At 36.4% G+C, this 8,319-nt stretch overlaps 1 non-coding gene across 1 annotated transcript; it reads left to right on the forward strand.

Moving 5' to 3' along the window:
* The first annotated feature begins 3,701 nt into the window (after positions 1–3,701).
* TRNAI-UAU (transfer RNA isoleucine (anticodon UAU)) lies at positions 3,702–3,776 on the forward strand. Its single transcript has one exon. It is a non-coding gene; the product is annotated as a tRNA-Ile (tRNA).
* Positions 3,777–8,319: the final 4,543 nt, after the last annotated feature.

Here is an 8,319-nt window from a genome sequence, read left to right on the forward strand (position 1 = left end):
TAATTATCATATTCATAATTACAAAACTTTATCATTTTTTTGTGATGAGGACATTCGGTCTCCTCTCTTCTAGCCATTTGATAACATACAGTCAACTATTGTTAAGTATAGGTGCCTAGCTTGACTGTACACCAACAGAACTTATTTTTCCTCTCTAGCTGTTTTGTGGCCATTAATCAACCTCTCACTAATTCGCCGCCTCTTTCCCCTTTCCTGCCTCTGGAAACCACAGTTCTGCTCCCTGCTTAGGTAAGTAGCATTTACCAGTTGAGTGATTTTGTACTGTGCTGACTTAGCTAGGCAGAAATTATATTTTCAGGAAGCCCCTTTCCTATACGGTTCTGGGTTTGAATTATCCAAAAGAGAAATCTGTGTGAGGTTTAGAAGACAAACCCAAGCAGCAGCCACTACTCTCTGAAAGGCATCAGGGCGAGAAGCAATGAGAGGTGGATGCAGAGATGCTGAAGAGCTTCCGCATGTCCTCACTCTGCCCTGCTTTGCCTGCACCCAGGAAAATCTAGAACTGAGGCAGTTCAGATTTAAATATTCATTAAATTTTGAAATTCACTATTAATTTTCCTCTAAGGTTCCTGATATAGGTATGCTTTCTTTTTATATTGTATATTTTAACATTTAGTGGGGAAAATTTAGAAAATACAGAATAACGTAAAGAAGAAAATTAAAATATTGCAACCTCACCAGCCAATGGAAACTACTGTTGAAATTTTGGTTATGACTTTCTAGAAATGTTTTCTTCAAATGTCTGTATGTATGTGTATTCCAAAACTGGAATTACGCTATAAATACAATATGCAGTCTTTATTTTTCACTCAATATATATCATGATCTTTTTTTAAGTCTTTAGATTTGATTTCCATAAAGTCTTTTATAATTATAATAAATATGTGAACACCATTTAATAACGATACAATGCTGGAAAGCCGCAGTGGGTAAGAAAATTCAATAAATATGGTATATGTTGTGCTGTTATTGCACTGCCCTGTGGCCACTGTGACAAAGTATGGATCCAACTTTTGCTTGTTTGTGTTTGGCTGCTGGCCAGTACAGGGATCTGAACCTTCAACCTTGATTACTAAACAACTGAGCTAACACGCCAGCCCCCAAATGAATCCATAAAATAGGTGGCGACCCATCTGCGAGTCAGTAGAAGCTGACTCACAGGAGGAACCAGCTGACCTTACTTTCTGAATAAGTGGTTCTACATTTGAGAGGTGATTCAGCTTAGATTTTTATCTTATTTAGATGAGTAATGGCACTTTGTGAGCTTGAAGCCCTAATAGAATTTTTCCTCACTGCTAATAAAATGGGAAATTGGGCGACTCTTTAAGAAGCGAACTCCTTTCCCAAGGTTTCCTTTCCTCCTTTACAGGGAACCTCTGCCCCCCAGAGGATAAAAGCATGAGTGGAAGTCTTCATGGGAAGTTCAGGGCTGCTGGGAGAGTATGCTTTCTCTCTTTTTTTTTTTCATTTGGCAGCTGGCTGGTATCTCTTAATGAATGCATTTCCCTCCTTTTTTCCCCTTGTCCTTACAGGGCTTCAGTGTAATTTTGATTTACCTAAGAGTTTTCTATTTTCTTTTGCCCTCTGGCAGCGATTTCTTTCTTTCATTCTTTTTTTTTTTTTTTCTTTTTCCTGAAAGCCCATATGTGTGCACAGAAGGAATTTGGACCCCCAAAGGACTCCAGCCTTTCTGAAACCTTCAGTAGTAAAAGCTTTCCATTTCTGGAAGAATATTGTGAATGAATATGTTAAAAATGACAGAGGGCAGATGGCTCCCTTGGAAGAGGCCTTTGAATTAGATAGGACAACTCACACATGGCTGAGAAGAAAGGGTAAATGCTCTGCTGATGCCTGTCTATAGGTGCCCAGCAGTAAAATTACACTCTATGACTGACGGAAATGCATCAAGTAGGTCAAAATCTTCAGAAGATCGAAACTTTAAAAAGGTTTTAGACTAAAAAAGACTTCTAAGTGGAAACATTTAAGTTCAGATGAAACTTAAAACTATATGGGACCAAAATAAAATTTAAAAAATAGAAATTATGATAATAAAGAGAAATAAATCATTAATAAAAAAATTTAAGCAGTTTTTCTATTATTTTTATATAAACACTCTCAAAATGTTTTTAGATGAGAAAAAAGGGAAATTTATCTCTCATTGAATGACCCATTATCCCTCTTAAAAATAAAATAAAGAATGGAGATAGGCATATTTACATCAAGCCAACAATTAGTAGTCATAAAAGGCAAAGAAGGAGGAGGAAGAGAAGGAGGAGGAGGGAAGAAAGGAAAGAAAGTAGAAGGGAAGGAAGGACCAACCCACTAGGCAAGGATTTTGAAAACTGCATTAAAGTGGCCAGAAATACTGCCCGTAGCAAAGAAATGAATAGCCCCAGTTATCTCTAGGGAGAGACTCTAGAGGGAAAGGGGTATGAGGAAGACTTCTTTTTCATCATTTACCCTTTTTTTCTTTTGCCCTTTGTACAATGTATATTATGGCTTTCCTAAAAAGTGAATAAAATAACTTCCTTCCAAATTACAATATCACATACTTGAGCCATGAATTACATTTCTTACAAATCTGCACATGTGCAAATGATGACGGTACAAAGCTGTTCATGGCATCATTGTAATAACAAATGATAGAGAGTATCTAAATGTGCACAGAAGGGGATCAGTGAAATGAGCTGTGTATATCCATACAAGGGAATGCAATGCAGACGTAAGAAAGAATCAAGGAGTCTATTAAGTACTGATGTGGAACTGATATCTCCAAAATATATTAAGTAAAAAAACAAATATAAGAAACAACAGCAAAACAGCCAAAATGCAGAAAAGTAAAATATCCTGTTATTTTCAGTAAAGAAGAAGAAAAAGACAATATATATATCCATTTCCTTACTTATGCATTGACAAATATATCTATAGGATAGAGAAGAAATTAATACGATTGGTACTGGTATGTAATATTTTATTCCTTTTTGTTTCTGAATAATATTCCATTATATGGATATACCAAATTTTATCTACTCATCAGTTGATGGACATTTAGGTTGTTTCCACTGTTGGCTACTCTGAATAATGCTGCTAAGAACATTAACATTAGTGTACAAATTTTTATGTGGATCTATGTTTCATCTCTCTTGTGTATATACCAAGGAATGGAACTTCTGGGTCATATGTTTAATACTCTATGTTTAATATTTCAAAGAATAGCCAAACTATTTTCCAAGAAGTCTGCACCTTTTTATGTTCCCACTAATTTCTCCATATTGTCAACACTTCTATTGCTGTCCTTTATTATTTGAGTTATTCTAGTGGATGAATATGTTACCTCATTGTGGTTTTGACTTGCACTCTCTAATGACTAGTGATGCTGAGCATTTTATCATTTGCTTGTGTGAACATCTTACTGTGCTTATTGGCTCTTTGTACATTTTATTTGGAATAATGTTTATTCCAATTCTTTGCCCATTTTTAAGTTGGGTTATTTGTCTTTTTACTATTAAGTTTGTAAGAATACTTTACATATCTGAGATATGGTCCCTTGTCAGATACATGATTTTTAATGTTTTCTTCCATTCTGTGGGTTGTCTTTTCATGTTCTTGATAGTGTCTTTTAATGCACAGAAGTTTTTAATTTTAATAGAGTTCAATGTATCTAAAAAAAAATTAGAGCTGGCTGGTTAGCTCAGTTGGTTAGAGCATGATGCTTATAACACCAAGGTCAAGGGTTCAGATCCCTGTACTGGCCAGCTGCCAAAAAAAAAAAAGTTAATATGATTGGTTGAATCTGGAGAGAGTAATTAAGCACAGGGCAACAAGGACAGGAAAGTGACTCTTCACTGTATATATTTTTGTACCTTTTAAATTTTAAATCTTGCGAATATCTATTTGAAAAGTAATCATAATCTAAATTTTTTTGAAGAGAGTAGTAAAATAGTGAAATGTTACCAATTTGCATAAACATGATCCATACGTGTTTTTTACATTTCAACCAAAGCTCAATATCCCAATAAAATCCATTTAGGCTATCTCTTAAAATACCCTGAGACTATGTAAAGTGGAGAGAATTTGGCAACTGAACTATTCTGTAGAGATAAACTAGGAAACTAAGGTAGTTCCTAACAACATGAAACTTTTTTTTAATGTATAAGTATACCTAGAGCAGCGGCTGGCTGGTTAGTCCAGTTGGTAAGAGCATGAGGTCAATAACGCCAAGGTCTAGGGTTCAATCCTTGTACTGGCCAGTTGCCCCACCCCCCTCAAAGAAAGTATACCTATATCACAGCACTCTACTTCCTATGAGGGTTTTTTTTTTTTAACTTAAAAATTTTTGACATAATTTTAGATTTACAAATGAGTTGCAAAAATAGTACAGATAGTTTTTTCATCCTTAATGTTAACATCTTACAGAATCATAGTACAGTTATCAAAACTGAGATATTAACATTGATACAATATTATTAACTAAACTACATACTTTATTCTGATTTCCTGTGAGCTTTTAAACTATGTTTGAAAACCTGCTTGATTTAAACAGCAAGCCATTAGTAAGAACATATATATATTATTTAGTTTTACAGCAGTGACTTTTTATTTAGATTTTAACTTTTGATCACAAATATTTTTGGAAGTGCTCAAAATACTACACAGTATTCTGAAGATTTTCAAGTTTTCATACATGTGTATCATAAAGCAGACTGAATTTATATTGGAAAAAGTGGCATGCTGTAGAATCATGGATTTGGCTCAAGGGATTCCTTAAATTACGGCCTGAGGGAGGAGTATATCTGTTTCAACACTTGATCACAAGGTTTTGATAGTCAAAATTATGTGAACTGTCCACTAATTGAAAAGATTATGATTTCGTTCCCAAGTCTAGCATCTAAAACAGTGTTTCTCAAAGTGTGGTCCTCAGACCTGCAGCACCAGCATTGTCTGGGAACTTATTAGAAATGCAAATTTCCAGCAATTTGTGTTTTAACAGAATCAGGTGATTCTGACTGCTAACACTTAAGAATCTCTGATTCTTCAATAAGTGGTGCTGGGAATATTGGATATCCATATGCAGAAGAATGAAACTAGGCATGCTTCTCTCACCATATACTAAAATCAATTAAAAATGGATTGAAGGCTTAAGTATAAGACCTGAAACTGTAAAACTACTTAGGGAAAATATAGGTGAAACACTTCAGGAACTAGACCTGGGCACAGACTTTATGGACATGAGCCCAAAAGCACAAGAAAAAAAGAAAAAATAAATAAATAAATGGGACTATATCAAACTAAAAAGCTGCTGCACAGCAAAGGAAAAAATCAATAGAGTGAAACGACAACTTACGGAGTGGGAGAAAATTTTTCTAACAATGCATCTGACAAGAGATTAATATCCAGAATATACAAGAAACTCAAGCAATTACACAGTAAAAAAACAAATAACACAATTAAAAAATGGGCAAAGGAGCTGAAGAGACATTTTTCAAAGGAAGACATACAGATGACCAACAGGTACATGAAAAAATGCTCAGCATCACTAGTCATCGGAGAAATGCAAATTAAAACCACATTGAGATATCACCTCACCCCAGTTAGACTGGCTATAATCAAAAAGACAGATAAAAACAAATGCTAGTGAGGGTGTAGAGAGAAGGGAACACTCCTACACTGTTGGTGGGACTATAAATTAGTACAACCACTATGGAAAATAGTATAGACGTTTCTCAAACAACTACAGATAGATCTTCCATACGATCCAGCAATCCCACTTCGGGTATATACCCAAAGTAATGGAAATCATCATGTTGAAGGGACACCTGCACTTCCTTGTTCCTCACAGCTGTGTTTACAATAGCCAAGATATGGAACCAACCTAAATATCCATCGATGGACAACTGGATAAGGAAAATGTGGCATATATATACCATGGAATACTACTCTGCCATAAAAAAGAATGAAATTTTCCCATTTGCAACAACACGGATGAGCTCTGAGAAATTTATGTTGAGTGAAAAAGCAAAGCACAAAGGGATAAATACCACATGTCCTCACTCATAAGTGGGAGCCAAGAGAGAAAGAAGAAAGGAAAGACACACCACAGTGGTGTGCTGGACTTGCAGAGGGAGAGAACATACCTAGGGATACAAAGTGGATTGGGGGACAGGGGAATGGGGAGGGAGGTCAGGGATAATTGGGTGTGGGACACGGGGTATAAGCACAATTTGTGGTAATGAGCATGCTGCCAGTATGGATCTGGCCATCACATCTTGGGCACGAATGGTGACAATTAGCTTTGTAGGCCATGAATATTCATAACCAAGAAAAAAAAATTTTTTTAAAAAGAAAAAAAGAATCTCTGATTGAAAGAAGTGTTTTGCTGTCTAAAGGAAGTTGAGGAGGAGGAAATAGGCACTAAAAGAGAAAGGAAAATTCCCAATGGGACATTTAACCTGCCTCCTTTTTAACAGGAAACTAGTTTCTGCCTTTACTAGTTTGTTTCTAAGAAATTAGATTGTATTTTGCTTCTTCTAAGTACAGACTTGCCTTTGTGATGCATCAAGGTTTGGCCTTGGCCACCTTTGGCCTGAGGGAACTGGTTCCAAAGACTACAAACGATTAACACAGAGCTACTATATTGATAACCTCTTCTGCCAGAAACCAATTTGATCACTCTCTTGTCAGGAAATGAGTACAGCTGATCCTTGAATAACACAGGTTTGGGTTTGTCCTGCGCAGGTCCACTTGTACACTGGTTTCGCACCCGCAGATTTAACCAACCACTGATGGAAAACACAGTACTCCTGTTGGCAGGATGTGCATCTGGTGCAAAGGGAAGGCCGACTTTTCGTAGGCTACTAAGTAACTACTTAAGTTACTTGTTTCTTAACTACTTTAGTAATGACACAGGGGAAGCTATATGAAAATTTTCGACTGGGGTGTGGGGGGGGTGGTCGCATCCCGAAACCCTGGCGTTGCTCAAGGGTCAACTGTACAGGCAGGGCTCTCTGCATGGTTCCAACATGTACAAATTTCAGTTAACACAGTCTAGTTAAATAAGACGAGTCCCCCAACAACATGGTGCAAATTTCAGTTACCACAGTATATTTGTCTGTAAGCACTTACATAAAGTACAAACTTCATTTTTCTGAAATCACTACGGAAATAACAGATGGGCATCGTGATCAGACCAATCACATGAATTCTTTTGAAATCTGTTGATTAGTATCTGCATTTGTTATTCAGTTCACAACGCAGAGTACTAACCACTATACAATCACGGCTGTTATTCAGTTCACATACAGTCTAGCAAAGGATGTAGTTGCCTCCTTGTCTCCCAGTGACAAACCCACTTGACAGTTTCCAAAGATGGATGATCACAAGAGGGAATTGTCCAATAAAGACAAAAGTGCAGCAAAGAAAGGAAAAATGATACTACTGGAAGTGAAAATGGACGTGATTTGTAGATATCCTAGAATAATGCTGCCATTCTCCAGACTATAGATATGCAGCTGGAGAAATTTTGTGAAGGAGAATTTTTCTACTTATATGAAGAATGTGCTGTGACACAAAGGGTGATGATATTGCAGAGGAAGTAATGCCTGCAAAAACTTCACATCAAAGGAACCCCTCGTAGATATTTCAAGACATTGGAAGCACAAAGGATACAATCTTGTAAGCAAAAATTAGTTGTCAAATTGTACTATCCCAAGAGCTGGGTCCTATATAAATGGGCTGGTAGGCTCTTGGCAAATTAGGAGTTGAAAAATTGTATATTAAGTTGGAAATACGTTATTAGTTCAGAGATTGTTCTTGTGGCTTGCTTGAGTTATTTTTACCCTCAAAAGGGTGATTTCTTATTGGTTTCTTTCTTGATAAGTAACTGATCCGGTAATATTTAAATTACTATCTTTTTTTCCCCTGAACGATATAAATACTTTTGAATTGTCTTAATTAAGTCAGAGGAGGATTTTTGGCTCTTCTCCAATATTTATGGTGGTTAACAGAAGAAGGAAAGAGAGGAGAAAGAGGAGGGAAAGGGGGAGGGGAGAAAAGGGGTGAGACAAAGACTGGGGAGAGAAGATGAGGAGAGAGAGAGCTCTGTTCTCCACCCACTCTGGCTTCCAATTTTTTCTTTTTTGTACGGTATCTTATTTTTTTCTTAGGGATTCAATTCTCTATGTCTTAGTTTTTTTAACGTTCTTATTTCATGTTCTTTTTCAGATAATCTTTCTATTATCTGAAGTTCAGGTCATTGAATCCTACTGTTTGTTGCTGGTATTGACTGTCATGCATGGTGAA

This window comes from Cynocephalus volans, chromosome 1 (genome assembly GCF_027409185.1).
Source record: "Cynocephalus volans isolate mCynVol1 chromosome 1, mCynVol1.pri, whole genome shotgun sequence".
Classification (NCBI taxonomy): Eukaryota; Metazoa; Chordata; class Mammalia; order Dermoptera; family Cynocephalidae; genus Cynocephalus; species Cynocephalus volans.